This window comes from Chanos chanos, chromosome 16 (genome assembly GCF_902362185.1).
Source record: "Chanos chanos chromosome 16, fChaCha1.1, whole genome shotgun sequence".
Classification (NCBI taxonomy): domain Eukaryota; kingdom Metazoa; phylum Chordata; class Actinopteri; order Gonorynchiformes; family Chanidae; genus Chanos; species Chanos chanos.
The window spans coordinates 9,771,614-9,787,698 of NC_044510.1; the positions used below are offsets into that span (position 1 = coordinate 9,771,614).

Genomic DNA, 16,085 nt, shown 5'->3' on the forward strand with positions numbered 1-16,085 from the left:
GGCGATCGTTCAGTCGGGACACAGAACTTGGCTCCAAGTCTGCATTCTGATGAACGTTATCACCAATAATTACTTGTCCTCCAAAAATAGATCAAGCTTTTCAAATGTTTTATTGGCTTTAGTGACACTGATTGATGTAAAGGGATCCCTTTTTTTTTTTTTTTTTTTTTAAAGTCAGGTTAAAAAAAAGAAAAAAGATTACAGTCATATCAACACAAAAAAGGTGAAATGAGTTCACGGAATTACGAACTTGTTCCTTTTTTTCCTCTTCTGTTTGTTCTTTTTCTTTTGTTTGTTACAGTTGAGAAGCAGTTTTATGTACAACGGGGTTTTAATTCACTTTCATTTCAACGTCAATCGGAAGGGGACAGGGAAAAAGAAAAAAAAAGCGGTCGTCGCGCTCGGTTTTCTGTCTTTTACGTCCTCTGAATGTGAAATCTGAGACCTTGGCTCGAAGAATTCGCTCAGCACTTAAGCAGTTGCTAGGGGAGTCAGAGTGAATGATCGGTGCGGGGGTTGTTGACGGCAGAAAGACATGATCAAAACAGAATGAGAGCGTAAAAGAAAACCTACTGGAGCGCAATATCATGTGAACATGAAGAAGAACGAACGATGCTTGCTTAACCAAGGTGAAAGCAGAATGAAACATCCATATTGTGCATTCCACATATTGTACAGCAGCGGCCTTTAAGGTGTGAGCATAATGTATTAGAGTCTGGGCAGTTAGCATCAGACCTTTATCTGTCTCACACAGGTTACCTCAGTTCACGTAGACTGGGTTTCTCTTCGTTCAGGTACAAATCTTTCGCCTTTTACTAAAGATTTCCATGGAGAGGAACTTTCAAGATTTTGGAAGCTCTGCCAAGGCAGAGCTGTCTGTTTTGGCTTCACGGTGGCTCAGTGGTTAGCACCGTGCCCCCATTAAGAAGGTCCTGGGTTTGAATCTCGGCCCTCCCAGGTCCTTTCTGTGTGGAGTTTGCGTGTTCTTCCTGTGTTTACGTGGATTATCTCCAGTTTCCACCCACCACAAAGACATGCATGCTGGGCTTAGCACTCCTGTTAACGACCTTGACCAAGGCACTGGCAAAAAGACCTGGAGTTGGTTCCTGGGTGCCAGCGGCGATGGCTGCCCACTGCTCCTGGCTCATAGTGTGTGTGTGTGTGTGTGTGTGTGTGTGAGCTCACTGGTGCTAGGATGGATTAAATGCAGAGGCTCCATTTCACTGCTCAGTGTGTCTGTGACAAATAAAGTATTTCTCCTTCTTCTCTTCAGTGCTAAAAACTAGACACAGTGACACCAAACAGTTTGCTAGAAGCATGCTAAGTTAGTGCTGAAGCATAGGATGACCGTGTGTAAGTAGTCAAGCTGTTCTTTATTAATTTACCATACGCATCTCGTGAGAATGTATACAGGTTTGTATCCAGAAAAAAACAATTAAAAAACAAAAACAAAGCAAAGCAACAGCAAGGTCAATTAGCACTTTTCTTTCCATCCTCAAAACATATGTAACCTGGGGCGTAAGAGGGTGCTGCAAATGACCGCAAAATGTTTGACGTCAAAGGAGATTAAAAAAAAAAAAAAAGAATTGAACAAATCAGCTAGCTTAACCAAAGCCCATACCGAGATAAGGAAATGTCAGCCACCTGGTTTCTTAACTCGTATGGCGAGATAAGCATCACTTTCCAGGCTCTGCAACTGAAGACGCTTCTGCCACCAACCTCATTACGCCAATTAAACATAGCAACGCCACAGAGATAATTGATACACACATTAAAACTCCAGCGGTTTTCATGAGCTGAATCCTGAATCCTACTGCAGGCTTGAAGTAACTTCCCCTTGAATATAGAAATGGTTTGACTTAGTAAAAACAAATGGTACTGATAATAATAGAGTGAAAATGGCTCTTGGGGAAAATGTTGAGTATTGAAAATTATGTGATTTATTGTGTTGACTTATATTCATTTCAAGCCTTCATTTCATGACTGATTTATGTCATGATTGCCAGATGTATATATCTGAGTGTGCTTATAAGCAATTAAAGTGGCTTACAATGGCATTGCCCGTAACACTACCCAAGCTATGTCCTGCATATATTTGTTTTAATTGCACAAAAAAGAGCAACATATCAACCGGTTTCTTAGATATTCTTAGATATTTCCTAGTCATACCCCCTGCAAGGTTTCAACAGCTGTTCTGTTCTTAGAGAGAGACTTCTGAGAATGAGTAATTCTATAGCCTGACAGAAAACAACAACAACAAAAACAACAACATCACCACAACAACAATAACAACATCAAAAACGATATGAATAGAACTCAGTGTCAATGCAATATTCATACACGTATGCAGATTTTTAACTGTTTTTCCCCCAACGTTCACATATAGAAGAGCGGAGATGTCGTCTGTGCTGTCGTCAGTAGCAGCTTTCGTCTGCGTCAGTCTTCAGGGGAATAAATATTTGTTTTGGAAATAAAAGAGTTCTTCATTGCCTAAGAGGCCTCCTTGTTCTCTCTTTAGGAGTGAGTGTCCACTCAGTAGTCACGAAGGCGGGAGAGAGCATTTGTTCTTTATCACCACAGAAAAAGTGGCAGGTCACATTACATTAAATCACTCCTACCTTTGTGCTTTTATATATAATTGTTGTAAAATAACTACATTTGCAAATTCCGGACATACTGTACCTAACCTCATATTTAATCGGTATCTTGGCGTTACACAGTGCTCTCTCTTTCTCAGATATGGTAATGAACATTAGCAATTACGACAAACATAAGAACAACATCAATAATTGAATGTAGTATTTGCATTCTACTGTCAAACTCAGCGGGGTAGCCACCAACACATATGCCGTGCAATCAAATGAGATCAAAATTCATGCCTGTTTACATATGAGTTATTGTTCCTTTTTCTTTACATAGAGAAAGGAATTGGTGACAAAGTTCCTTTTTGTCCAACATCAGACATCATTAAACTGCTGAAAAAATGTTCCTCTGCACTGTTATCCCTGAGATCTGCATTGTCATTCACTGAATCCCCTGCACTTTTGATGTTGATGAGATTTCTTCATAATATATCCTAGTGTGTGTGTGTGTGTGTGTGTGTGTGTGTGTGTGTGTCAGACTCTTGTGCTTAGCGTCAGATCCTTTACGGCTAACTTCTGATTAGAGCCCAAAATTAGAGCCCAGAAGTTCATATTTAAACCTGAAATTTGTATTTAGAATCATTATGAATCAAATGTCATCTTTTGACAATTTCTCAACATCATTTTATACACGTAACAACATTACCCGGAGCAGGTTCTAAGGACAGAATCTTAACACGGAGATGTCTATATGCTTGGCGCAGAGGGTAATAACCCTGGGGAGAGTCAGTCATCTCATCTTTCAATGGTCTTTGACAGAATGCTTATACATTCCTAACACTGCATTGATTATCCTCAAACAGTGACTGAGCTTTGTCCTCATGACCACTCACAAGCTTCTTCCACCTCTCGCAGTCTCGCTGGCACTCGCCCACACACACACGCACACACACACACACACACACGCGCCCACACACATGCACACACACACACACACACACACGCACACACACACACACACACACATACACACGCGCACACACACACGCACACACACACACGCGCGCACACACACACACACACACACACGCACACACACACAAATGCACACACACACACACACACACACACACACACACACACACACACAGTGATATGAATCATGTAATTCTGACACATTCCTGTTCATTCACCACCTGGCTGTGACACAAATGTCTGCCTGCTGTCTGAGATCACACAAACCATGTTCAGTAAATCCCAGACCTCCAATTCCCCCTTAAGAGTCATGAGCTTCCACAGAATTTAACGCAGTCTATGACTAAAACAAAAAAAGCTGGCTTTAAAAAAAAAGCAAAAAAAAAAACCCTTACAATGAATGAGTGTTATATATTTTTAAAAAAAAAAAGATAAGGTTATGCGAAGGGTGCTAACAGCAATTTGTACAAGTGCCAATGTTGATCTCATCTCCCCCAAGCGAACCCCACGATGAGTCTGATTGACTTAGAACTCTGACCTCTGACCCCCCCATTCGTCAGAGAAGTCCTGTAACGGGGGGGGGGGGGGGGGGGGGATGGTGGGGCGCAGTTGAGGTATGCGATGTAATTTTATAAATAGGTTCAATTTGTGCATCATCTTTCAGTCACAGCACTGTCAAAAGCATTTACTGTGGACACAGGGTAATTAGTGTCATTCATAGACTGGCTCTGGATGGACCGCACAGAAGGCAATTAGTGCTCCTAACTCAGTTTGTGGTCTGAATTTGATAGGAGTGAGGGCAATTACTACAGGCTTTTAAATGAGCTGTTGTACTGTTCCACGTGTCAATGCACGGAACAAAAAAAGGGGGAACGGTTATGTGCTCATACCGGCCAACCTGGATATCGTTTAAGTTTATGACAATAGCAGGTGTTGAATATTAAATATGTAAAGATGGGAAATGTGCAGGTTATTGCAGAATCAGCAATAGCGTGAGAATGGCGCGGTATGACTGATAGCTGTATGAACGATCATGAATGAACGCGATTAATCTAGTCAGAACATGTTCACCTTAGTCGATAGGTCTTTTCCTATGTCGCCAGAAGAACAGAGAGGGTGGGGGGGAGAGGAAGAGAAGGAGAAAGAGAGAGAGAGTTCTTAGCCAGTGTTTTGCTTATTGACCAATGTAAGAACAGAGAGAGAGAGAGAGAGAGAGAGAGAGAGAGAGAAAGCGAGAGAGGGAGAAAGAGAGAGTTCTCAGGCAGGGTTTGGTTATTGACTGATGAAAAAAAAAAGAATAAAAGCAAAATAACAGCCCCCTGTTTACTTCTCTTAACCTTAACCCTTAATATGCCTTCGTAAGAGTTAAACCTTCCCTACTCCATTTGTGTGGAGCGTCATGTTTCGAAGCTGCAAGGATGCCTGACTTCCTTAAGAGTAAAACTCAAGTTAAAAGACAACCAAATCAAATAGCCAAATCTTGGTGACTGGCCTGAAACAAATGACTCATCCAGTCACAAAATACAAAAGCTTAAGTCGTTCACGTGCTATTTGTACCATCTCTGAATTCTTTCAAAGGCTTTAAAATGTATTGTTTAGTCACTGTCTTTCCAGGGAGTGATGTAAGCATTGCTAGACAATGTTTTTATACAGGCTTTAAACTGAATGAGGATCTTGGCATTAGAACAGAACACAACTGGACCTTGTCAATCAACAATTATCGCACATAATTCAGTTAAAGTACTGGCTGTCTGAAGACAACAAGTTTTCCTTGGAAGTGAGTAAACAATGACAGTATTACTGGCAGTATATAATGGGTGTACGTTAAGTACACAACTTATTCTTTTAAAAGAGTAATGAAAAGATTTCAAAACTTTGTCCAATCAAAAGGTACAGCCTTGAGGCCAGAACAAAGAGCACTTATAGACAACGCAAAGGGACACACAAAGAGGAGCAGAATCAATGTACAAAGATTTTCCACTCAGAACATAGTTACTTGAAGTCAGTGCATGGAATTGTTCTTGAAACACAGAGCAAACTTCAGATGATGAAAGCTCAAACGAATTACTAAATAACCTTGTTGTTGTTGATCAAGGTCGATTAATGTTCTAATGAATTTTATTAAGTATGACGCTTCCCGATGCGTCTTTTAAAATGCGCCAATCCGTTATCCTCCATAAAATGAAAATATCAAGCTTAATAACTAAACCGTTTCTGCCTATTGCATTCATATGCTTCCATTAAGGCCCTTCTGGAACATTCTGACATCAGAGGCCTAAAAGACTGTTACAAGAGGTGAAATTATAATGATAGAATTGTTATGTTATTTTGGGTGATACACCAGAGGTCAGTGTTCCAGTTGGTGTCCATATGCACAACGGAACACTAAATGTAATGAGTTTGCCTATAGGATTTACTTGGTCCAAGTGAATATTATTTTTTATCATGATCATTGGCATGCTTATACCCAGCCGGCTGCATAAGTTACAATAGAATGTGTAGGTGTCATATTAACGATGAGAACGCGGGATTCCCATAGCAACAGTGCAGAGCAGAGGGACAACCTATAGGCAGATTCTCAGTTGCCGTAGCAATTGTTCTACATAATTAGCTCATTAAAGCTTCATCATCGTTACATGATTTTGTCCCCAGCTCTCTCTACTGGGATTCACTCCAAACAAACTCACCAACTGGCATGAAAAAGACAAAAATGGTTAAATTGCGGCAGCAAACGCAAGCACGTACGCAAGCACGCACGCACGCACGCACTCACTCGCGCACGCACACAAAAGCCGTTGTCAGAACGGTTTGTAAAAGGGGCTCTCTGCTCGTTGGCGTCACTGTCAGGTCGGGAACCACCTTCGATGGCGCTGGGAGCAGAATGTACGGTCTAACTTGTTCAAAAATGAAACCTAATTGCGTTCGACTCGAGCGCAGTCCGACGACTGAAGAGTAAAACCATGTGAAACTATCCAGAGCGCGGGCAAAATTCCATTCCACCGCGAATGATTTATCACTGCTAATATAACCACGCGGCTTCCTCTGGCTAATAAAAACAAATATCCCTACTGAGTACCACATTATGATTAATACACATCCGACGCATAGTTACACCTAAGTCTAAGGTAGTGAATTAGTGAAGAATAAAGAAGAAGAATGAAAACGTCAGACCCCAGCAGCAATCTCCACTTAGTTTTGGGACCCTCACTTGAACACCTCATGCCTAGCAAAAGATAATATGCCAAATGTTCTCTCCCCTACTCATCCCTTACCTACAGGGTAATTGAAAGAGCTAGTATTCCAGCCTGGCTCGATTCACAGTTCTGGAATCAGCACGGTGGGGCTCTTGTGGTGTCTGGTATCTTTAGAAAAGGTAGGATTTCTGTAAGTGGGAAGTATAAGGTCTGAATGAAGGTGTAAGGATTAGCTTGTGATTCATCAGCACATGTAATGAGAAAGTATGCTGGCTTCTTTTATGAGTGTGGAGGTTATACAGCCAGTCTGTTTCATATATTTACCTTATGGCAGATGCCTCCCTCTCTCTCTCTTTCTCTCTCTGTATATATGTGTGTGTAGGTATGTGTTGCGCATGCAATAGTCATTATGAATTATTTATGCATGCCGACATTTCCTGTGCACTGAGCCATCGATATTACATCTGTCAAAGCGTCCGTTCCGTTTGGAGAGGAGCGCTTAGTTCAACATCAATTCTGCCTCATTTCCATCCTAAGCCTACCACTCAAAACCTGTTCATCTCTGATGTGTGTGTGTGTGAGTGTGTGTGTGTGTGTGTGGGTTTTAAACTCGTGAAATCACTCCCTTTTCGATAACTCAATTTATCAGCCCAGCGAAGGAATATTTGGAAAAAAAAGTCACTGTGCTTACACAGAAAAAAATCAGTTAAAACGTCATGATGTGGGGAAAAAAAATTGGTTAAAATCTACAAAAACTAGATAAATGTCAGCCAGTGAATCTTTGGAATATGAAATCATACAGGAGATGAGAGAGCTCATAACTTCATTCAGTTAATTCGGAAACTTGGCTGTGAGGGATTGAAACGCATCGGAGCGGAGCTAAACGAGTTTCTTTTTTTTTTTTTTTTTTTTTTTTTTTTCTGTTGTGTCTATAAAAATCAGCGCCACAGTAAGTACTGGCGTCAGCCGTCGCATTTTAAAAAGTCCCTTTACAAAAGAGCGCAAGAAAACAGAACATCCATTACAAGGCCCCAAAACTAACGAGGATGGGCAGGTTTGATATACAGCAGTGTACTTTCGCAGACAGTAGCGATGTACATAAAAAAAAAAAGACGTTCGTTTTATTTACGTATCTCCTCTTGTTTTCTTCTGTCTTTCCATTTTCAGTTATTTGAAGTATGTGAGGTGAGCAGCTCCAAGAGATGAGCCGTGCAAAACCGTTGATATCTTCAACCCTTTAAAAAAACAAAAACAAACAAAAAAAACCCCCTGAAGAATCCAATAGTTTCATTAAAGTTGATTTATTTTCCAGCATTGTAAAGGTACACAGGCAGACTGCGCTACGCTGAGCCGCGTATATATGAAGCTCGGCATAGCTGAGACACAATACACCACAGACTCCATTATGAGTATAATTGCGCTGTTTGCCCCTTAGCACTGACTGTTTGTGTGCGTGAGCTGTAGAGAGAGGCGTTCTCTCACGTTCAGATACTAGCTAGCACAGGACGGAGGAAGAAAGAACACCTGGCACTGTGGGGGGGGGGGGGGGGGGGGGGGGGGTGCCTCATTCTCTTGTCAATCATACCAGGAGGGAAAAATTAATCTGTGTAGTGCTGACGAGCAGGATTTTACCGCAGCCGTCTCTGGGAATTGTGTAACAGGCATGGAGTACCGCTGATATTGATTCGTGTAGTTGTAGATTACGTTTAAGTCAATCCTTTTTACTTGGGAAAATGTCCTCTACTAGGTCAGCCTGTTAATCTAATGTACCTGAATTTTCTTTGTTTAAAGCTGTTGAGGAAGTTGTTTTGCTGATCTTTAAGCGCTTTGGTCAAAAATTGGAGAAAAGCCAGCGTCTCCAGACTGACGGCTACCTGCCCATTGTACTCGCTGACGATGCGTTTAAAACTGAACATGGGGGTCATATTCTGATCTTCTCTCATTTAAAAATTCCAACAAGAAACGATCAAGGGTGACCTACTGGTGCCTGAATCCATTAAGGCCTCTCTACTCCAAAAATGGCTGCTGAATGAATGATATAGTTATAATTAAAGTCATAGAAATTATTGTGTGTTTCGGACATGTCAGCAGCATAAATCTGACTTCACATTACAGGTACTCGATTTTGGAATAGGTGTTTTTCAGTGGTCTAATGTAAATCCATTTGGAGCCCTCATGCATTTGGACGTTGATTTGGTTTTGGGGAATTACACATTCGTGCCCAGGAAAGCTGGTCATTTTTAATGTAGGTCAACACGGTATTGGTCTCTTTCTAGAACTGCGGCTTATTTTTATGTTGGGGTGGGGGAGAGAAAGTGAGCAAGAGAGAGCAAGGTTGAAGAATAAGAGAAAGAAAAACGGAAAAAGATAGTATGACACAAAGTTCCAGTATGGATAGAGGAAATATGAGAAACATGACTAAAAAGCTCAACCTTTTCTGTTTTATGTGACTTTAGTCACAAAAATGACCAGCCAAAAGTATTTCCATCTGGACTCCCAGGTGCTTTGAGTGTAGACTCATCTCTGTCGGCACTGAAAACGCTCAAAGAATGTTTTTCATTATTATTTTAGTATTGCCAATCATTTTCAAATTTACTTCTTCCACTTCACTGAAAAAAAGGGGCAAGCAGCAGACTCATTTTCCAGATGCCATAAACAGCTGATTTCATTTGATCTGAAATATTAAACTGCAAGTACCCCTCAACATTTTTTCATCAAATTATCAGATTATGTTTTATCCTGTAGTTGAAATTGTAGCAGAATAGAATATGTAGCTTCCACGGAATGCATGAATGAATGAATGAATGGATGGATGGATGGATGGATGAATGAATAGATGGATGGATGGATGGATGGATGAATGAATATTGCATCAAATGTCAATTTTTGTCTCTCAGTCTTTTGCCTTACAGTCCTTTCCTCAACTAACTGACATTTATACTGGTGAACGAATCTTATCAACTACATTTTTCATCACTTTTCTGCATTTAATTACAGCTCCAACCCTCTCTGAAATATTCTAAATCTGAATTCCCGTCATAAAAAAAAGGCCTTAAAAAATGATATGTGGGTGAATCCTATGAATCTGTTTAGTATTCTGCCAGTGTAGACTCAGTTCATGCCTCGTTATAAGCCCAGTGGTCTCCATATGTCCATAAACATTTTGAATATCGCTGCTGACAACCGTTTCAAAGGCACATGTCCCTGAAAAAACAATATTATGCATACCTTGTTTTTGGAATATTTTTTTGATGTAGGTTATCCTTACGTACTGGTACTGGCCATCTCAATAACAGAAGTCCTTTTTTTGTTTTTGGTATCCTGTTACATTATGCATAAAACATTAGATTCCCAAATGTCAGTGGATTGATGACATATCTCTCTTTCTTTTCTTTTTTTTTTTTAAACGACACATTCACAGTAGGGACGCACATCAGCGTTTCACACTGTTTTTTTTTTTATGTAGACAAGACAACCTGGGGTTCGCAGGAAGGACGACATCCAAATGCACAGCAGGGTAGTGGCACTCATGCGCTTGTCTTACCCTCCATGTTACTGCAGAAACACCCCTTTTCTCTCAGCTTGGCTCGATGTGGACCGGAAAACGCCAAGGCCAATAACCACGGAAGACAACACGATGAACATAGGCCGACGAACGCGTTTGAAAAAACAAACACATGGCTCATTCGGAACATCTGGCTGATAGGTCAACATTATCGTGCTCAATGAGTAAATGATAGAGCAGTTTATTTGTTTGGTTGTTTTGTTTGGGTTTTTTTTTTTCTCTCTCTCTGATGGGGTCTCTAATCATTGCTCAATGATTCCGTCCCCGAGGAATTTTTCGGGTTTTTTATTTTTTTTTTTTTGGTTATAGCTCGTGGGACCTTCTGGTCTCTGCAGAGAGCTGTTATAGACCACTTAAAATTTTGAGATACTGTGAGAACCAATTGTCTGAAGGGATCGCTCCACGCTAAACTCCTGGAACCAATCAAACGACTCTCCCTCTTAGTTCCATTTTCCCCTCTTGGATGCAACTGCAGCTCAGCCGTTTTATGTTAATACGTAAATCAGATATTGGATCAGGAGGTTATCTTGAGTAATTGTAAAAAAAGGCTGTGTGAGGATAAGAGAGTGTGTCTGTTCATTGTGGGAAGCACAGAACTAAATTTCAATGATGGATTTAAAACACTGATGCTCATATGGTCCCAATCACTTTGCTGAAACCACAGAAATACGCTAATGTGACATGCTGTGTGCAAATTGAATAGAAACAGTATAAATCGCATTTCATAAATCATCCCTTGGTAACTCTAACTCTAAAAGATCAAATGCCCCTCATAACTACACGTGTTCGTATTGTGCGTGAGTGCGTAGTGTTTACTTTACATTTTAAATTGTTTTGTTTGTGTCCTAACGCACTCACTGCACACAATGTTTCACTGGAACTAATGTTCGCTGTTGAAAAGAGCCAGCCAGAACCTTCACAGAGATCCTGAAAGCTAAAGCTAATGCTACCTGCCTGTTATCTTGTTATGTTAAGAAAGCAGAGAATGATATTCTGGAGGACCTGTGAAACTGAAAGCCTTTCTGTGAGAGGGAAAGCAGAGAGAGAGAGAGGGAGAAAAAAAAAAGAAAATTAAGACTTTTATTTCAGTGTTTACTCAGCACCCTGAAGCAGAAGCAACTGCGCTCCTTCATATGCTAAAGAAAGGCCGTCTGTCTGAACTAAATTAAAAAAGGATCCAGGTTAAATGTTTAAACAAGTGAGAGATTTATTGAGTTAAATCTGTAAAACCCTTTAAAGAATGATTATCCGGAAAAAAAAAAAAAAAAAGAAAAGAAAGAAAAAAAAAATTCTGCCACCCACCCACAACCTCCAACAACTGCCAGTCCCCTGAGGCAAAAGCACTGGAGCTGTTGTGAGATATTTTGCCCATTTCAACCACAGTCTCAGAAGCAAAATAATCTGCCACAGACACAGTGTGTCTCACGCTAACTATATGTGACATCTCACGGGAAGAATTGAATCTTAAAGGAAATAAGGGAAACTGAGCAACGGCCAATGTCCCTTGCTTGTAAATCTCACTAACAAAGACTCGAAAGAAAAGCATGATGGACCCAAGCCACACATAGTAATAACCAAGCTGCCTAGACTTAGCCTTGTGAGATACATGACTTATTGATTTGTTTGCTGTCAGATTGTAGACCTTGAATGCCAAGTAAAACACCTTTTTTTCTGACATTGCGTATTTCAATAGCTTTGGCGGCCTATGAAACAAACGCTCTTTATTCTCTTCAAAATGCAAGTGGTTTTCTCACCTCATGCTAATGGAGAACAGTTGTTTCACAAGCTCTCTGAGTGTTTGACCAAACCAATTCAGAGCTTCCCCGGAGTCCCTTGTAGGAAAGACATTTTCCGATGTGAAAGCTACACGAATCCAAGTGAGAAGATGTGCCAGAGCTTGTTCATTTGCGTTTGGTACATTCAAAAAGGAGCAGTTTCGTGATATTGCACTAATATGCCTTGGAAGAAAATATCATTTTTATTGTATCTAATGGTATCTTGGATCGTCTATTGACTGCTGTCACACACAGTTAAGGAAATGGGAACCTGGAGCTTAGGTAACAAATCTCTTTGGAAATAACCGCTCCCTTGTAAAACTGAGAGCTGTCCGTTGTTCCAGAGTTCTGGAAACAAACGCGCCTCTATGTAAAAGATGAATGTGCCGCACAGACCCGGGGCCTGTAAAAGACTTATAGCATGTGTCTCTCTTGGGGGCTCACTAGCCAATCAGGAAGAAGGAATATGCCCCATCTGCTGTTGTTACAAAGTAGGCAGAGGACAGTCCAAAATCAATACAACCAACTCATTTACAACCCAAAAACCATAGCAACGTCAGACTTTCACAAGGCTTCCCATCGAAGAATAACGAAAGATTCTCTTTAAACACAAGCAAACACTTTTTTACATTTAAAGAGCTTAAGGGCAGTGAGAATGTTTGATTGGACAGGAACGCCCACATGACTTAATGGAGGTAAAGAAGAGCATACGAAGAACAAAGCATTCCAACCTCTCAACTTTCTCCTATTAATGAGTAGATACTGTAAGGCCTCTTGGAAGTGATTCCAGAAAAAAAAAGAAAAAAAGAAGTGTAATCCCTGAAGAGTAGACGAGAGGAAATAAGAGACAACAAAGCCCTTACTGAGCCAACGACTGTTCTCCAGATAGTGGTTCTCCCACACAGTGAAAAAGATGTGCAGAGTTGTTGCTAATTAAGATGTGTTCTTCGGAAGAACAATGCTGACAACGTATTTAGCTGAACGGAAAAAAAAAGATGTCTTTCAGTGTTCTTTCACCCTGCTGGGTCTCTCTTTCTCTCTCTCTCTCTCCCTCTCTTTCTCTCTCAAAAAAAAATAAAAGAAAAATAGCCTCAAAAGACATATTTTGTGCTGGAAAATTACGATTTCATGGAAAAATGATGAAGTAGGTGATAACTTTACATTCACCCCGTTCTAATTTTTGTATATTTAAAAGTACTGTATTTCTTAAAGTCTCCAGGTTAATGAGAGACGTGTATGATGTATTATCTCACGTGGAGGCAACAGTCAGTAGTTCCCTGGTTGTGAAAAATCAAATAACCTAGTGAATGTACTTCTATTTTTAAAGCCAAATAGTATAGGCAAAATTTTTTCCTATGAAAAAAATGCTCAATCTTATGACCGAGACCTTTCTAAGTGACCTATGTGACCTTTGTTTTTGTTCATTTTCATTATGGCTGTCAGGTCACTTGAACATCACCAATTAAAGATCAACCTTTAGTAACCCCCAAGAGCTGATCATTCAATGAGTAATCCACAGTGAGCAATCTTTGACCTCTGATACACTACACAGCCCGTTGAGCATGGGTGAAAACATCTGATTAACGGGTAATGTCATTAGACGGATCCTTAAACTTTGGTCTTGTGTGGAAAATAATTGTGAGAGAACTTAGAGAGTTCCATCAGGGAATTTGGAATAGTACTTTTTAGCCTTGTGACCAGTACAAAAAAATTTAAAGACCGAAAGAAATTAAAGACCGAATCTCACAGAGTCTTTGGATTTTGTTGCCAGGGTGCGGATTCGCTTCTCTCTATGCGTGTTCATTGGTCCGTCTGGGTGATTTCAGTTCCCAGTCGACAGCAGACCAGTCTAGGCACCCACGTGCAGTAAATGATGTTTCCTGTAACGTGAAAAGAATGAACATAGATCATCAACATTTACTAAAAGTAGGCTACCTAAGAACTGGGTTAACTTTCAGTTTGTAAATGCAAATTTTGGGTAGAGTAATGGCTACACAGCTGCCAAGAACACTTCAGTTGTTCATAGCTCATTACATTGCGGATGGTAGTGGCTTCAAATATTCTGGAAAAGTAATTTTTGAATAGTATTGCTCTTAGTCACATAGCATTCCCAGTTTTACAGAAATAAACATGATTTTTATTAATTTATTCTTTTTTTTTTTTAGCACAGCTTAGCATAAATATTCCAAAATTTAACATTTCAGCATATTCAACTTCATGAAAATCAATAGAGATATTTGCTTTGGCAAAATGTCAGCATTTTTCAGTATTAAAGGGCAAGTTTACCCTTCTTAACACGCGGACACACACTGTGCTGCTTATGTGGGCATTTATAAGTACCCTCCACTCCACAGTCCTTTATTCCTGTTGTTTAAGATATCTTATTTCATAATTTATTTAATTTTTTTTGCAATGGTCACTGTTTAATATACTTACTGGTTTTCAAAAAGCGAACAGAATTATTAATGTTGGTTTATTTAAATAACTTTTCAGATAGGTCAACTTAAATAAACATATCAGACATTTAATGACGAGGAAGGAATTGATAAAATAGGCCAGTACGTCCATAATGCTCTTTCTAAAACACTGTAACCACACCACTGGACTACTACATCAACATTTTCACCTTGCTCAAAGGGGCTCATACCATGTCAGGATCCAAGTACTGTCCAAAGAAACCTTTTTTATTTGTTTGTTTTCAGTTATTCAGTTCACACACAGATCATACGAATAACAGCGTTGTCCAAGATGTAAGCGTTTTTAATATCGTATCTACTCCAAACACCATTTTGACGTTGTACGTCACGCCTCAAAAAAAGAGAGAGCACTAACTTCCTCCCAGGTTTCTGCTTACACTGTGTTTGTTAATTACATTGAGAGACAAAAGGTTTATTTATAGCGTCTCGGTTGATTGAATCCTGGCCTGCATTACTGTTACACGATTTATCTTCATTCTCCTCTGTCACGGGCCGTAAATGCCTCTGTTACTAAATCGAGTGCTACCTCCATGCCCCCAAAGAATGCTGAATGCAACAAAACGGCTTGCTATTTTTAGCTTGCTTGGCACTCTTCATAGCTCACAGATGGGAGGAGAGAAAGAGGGAAAGACAGAGAGAGAGAGAGAGAGAGAGAGAGAGAGAAAGAGGAAGAGTGAGGAAAAAAAAAAAGGGAGGAGAGGGAGCGCGCCTTTGTTATGAGGCATAGCCGTCCAGCGTTAGGTCTGTTTATCCCTCTAATTGACGAGTACTGCTTAAGAAGTTTTTAAGAGGCTCTCGAGAAAGGAAAAAAAAAAAAAAAAAAAAAAACCCGCCAGGCTGTCCGACTCTTCTCTACGCTCCATGAATTCTAACAATCAGCGATTAAACGATCCTGTTTCTTTTGCAATGAGCCTTGTAATTGTGAGGTTGGGGACACAAGCCACCAGAAGGTTCTGCGAGAGATTATTCTTTTTTTAATCATGTATCGAGGTCACTAGAAATCATATAGTCCGTTGGAAGCGTATAGGAAATAAAAATACATAATACCTCCAAAATTCAGCACTACCCCTGGGTCTCTTCCTTTGTGATGTAAACTTTCTGGGTAATAAGGCTGAACTGTTAAGTATAATTTTTTTTTTCTTTTTTTAAGTTACTCAACTGAGAATAGACTTGGGGATTTTTTACAACATTCAGATGTGAGAATTGGGCACATGGCACATGCTCAGATAACATTCAAGACCCACCCACCCCCCTCCTCCTGGAATCCCAAACTTTATCTTCCAGGGAGGGGTCCAATGTAGTTTTATCTTCTCGATATGAATAGCCTGCTAAGGATCAGATCATATTTGTGTATGACATTTGCACATCAAGTTTATTTACATGTGCGAAACCAATAGCACTTCCATTACCTTACACAACACATGAAAATAAGCTAAGATTTTCCCAGGTTAAAGGCCCTTGCAAATCTGGAGCCAAAGAAGTTGATTTACTATCCTTAATTTAGCAGATAAGAGAAT

The 16,085-nt window shown here is 40.1% G+C and overlaps 1 protein-coding gene and 1 pseudogene across 1 annotated transcript in view; both read left to right on the top strand.

Annotated features, from left to right (window-relative positions):
- Nucleotides 1-16,085, top strand: part of crhr1 (corticotropin releasing hormone receptor 1) — a 166,011-nt gene that overhangs the window by 33,063 nt on the left and 116,863 nt on the right. The gene's annotated exons all lie outside the window — the stretch shown is intronic.
- Nucleotides 771-874, top strand: LOC115829948 (uncharacterized; annotated as a pseudogene).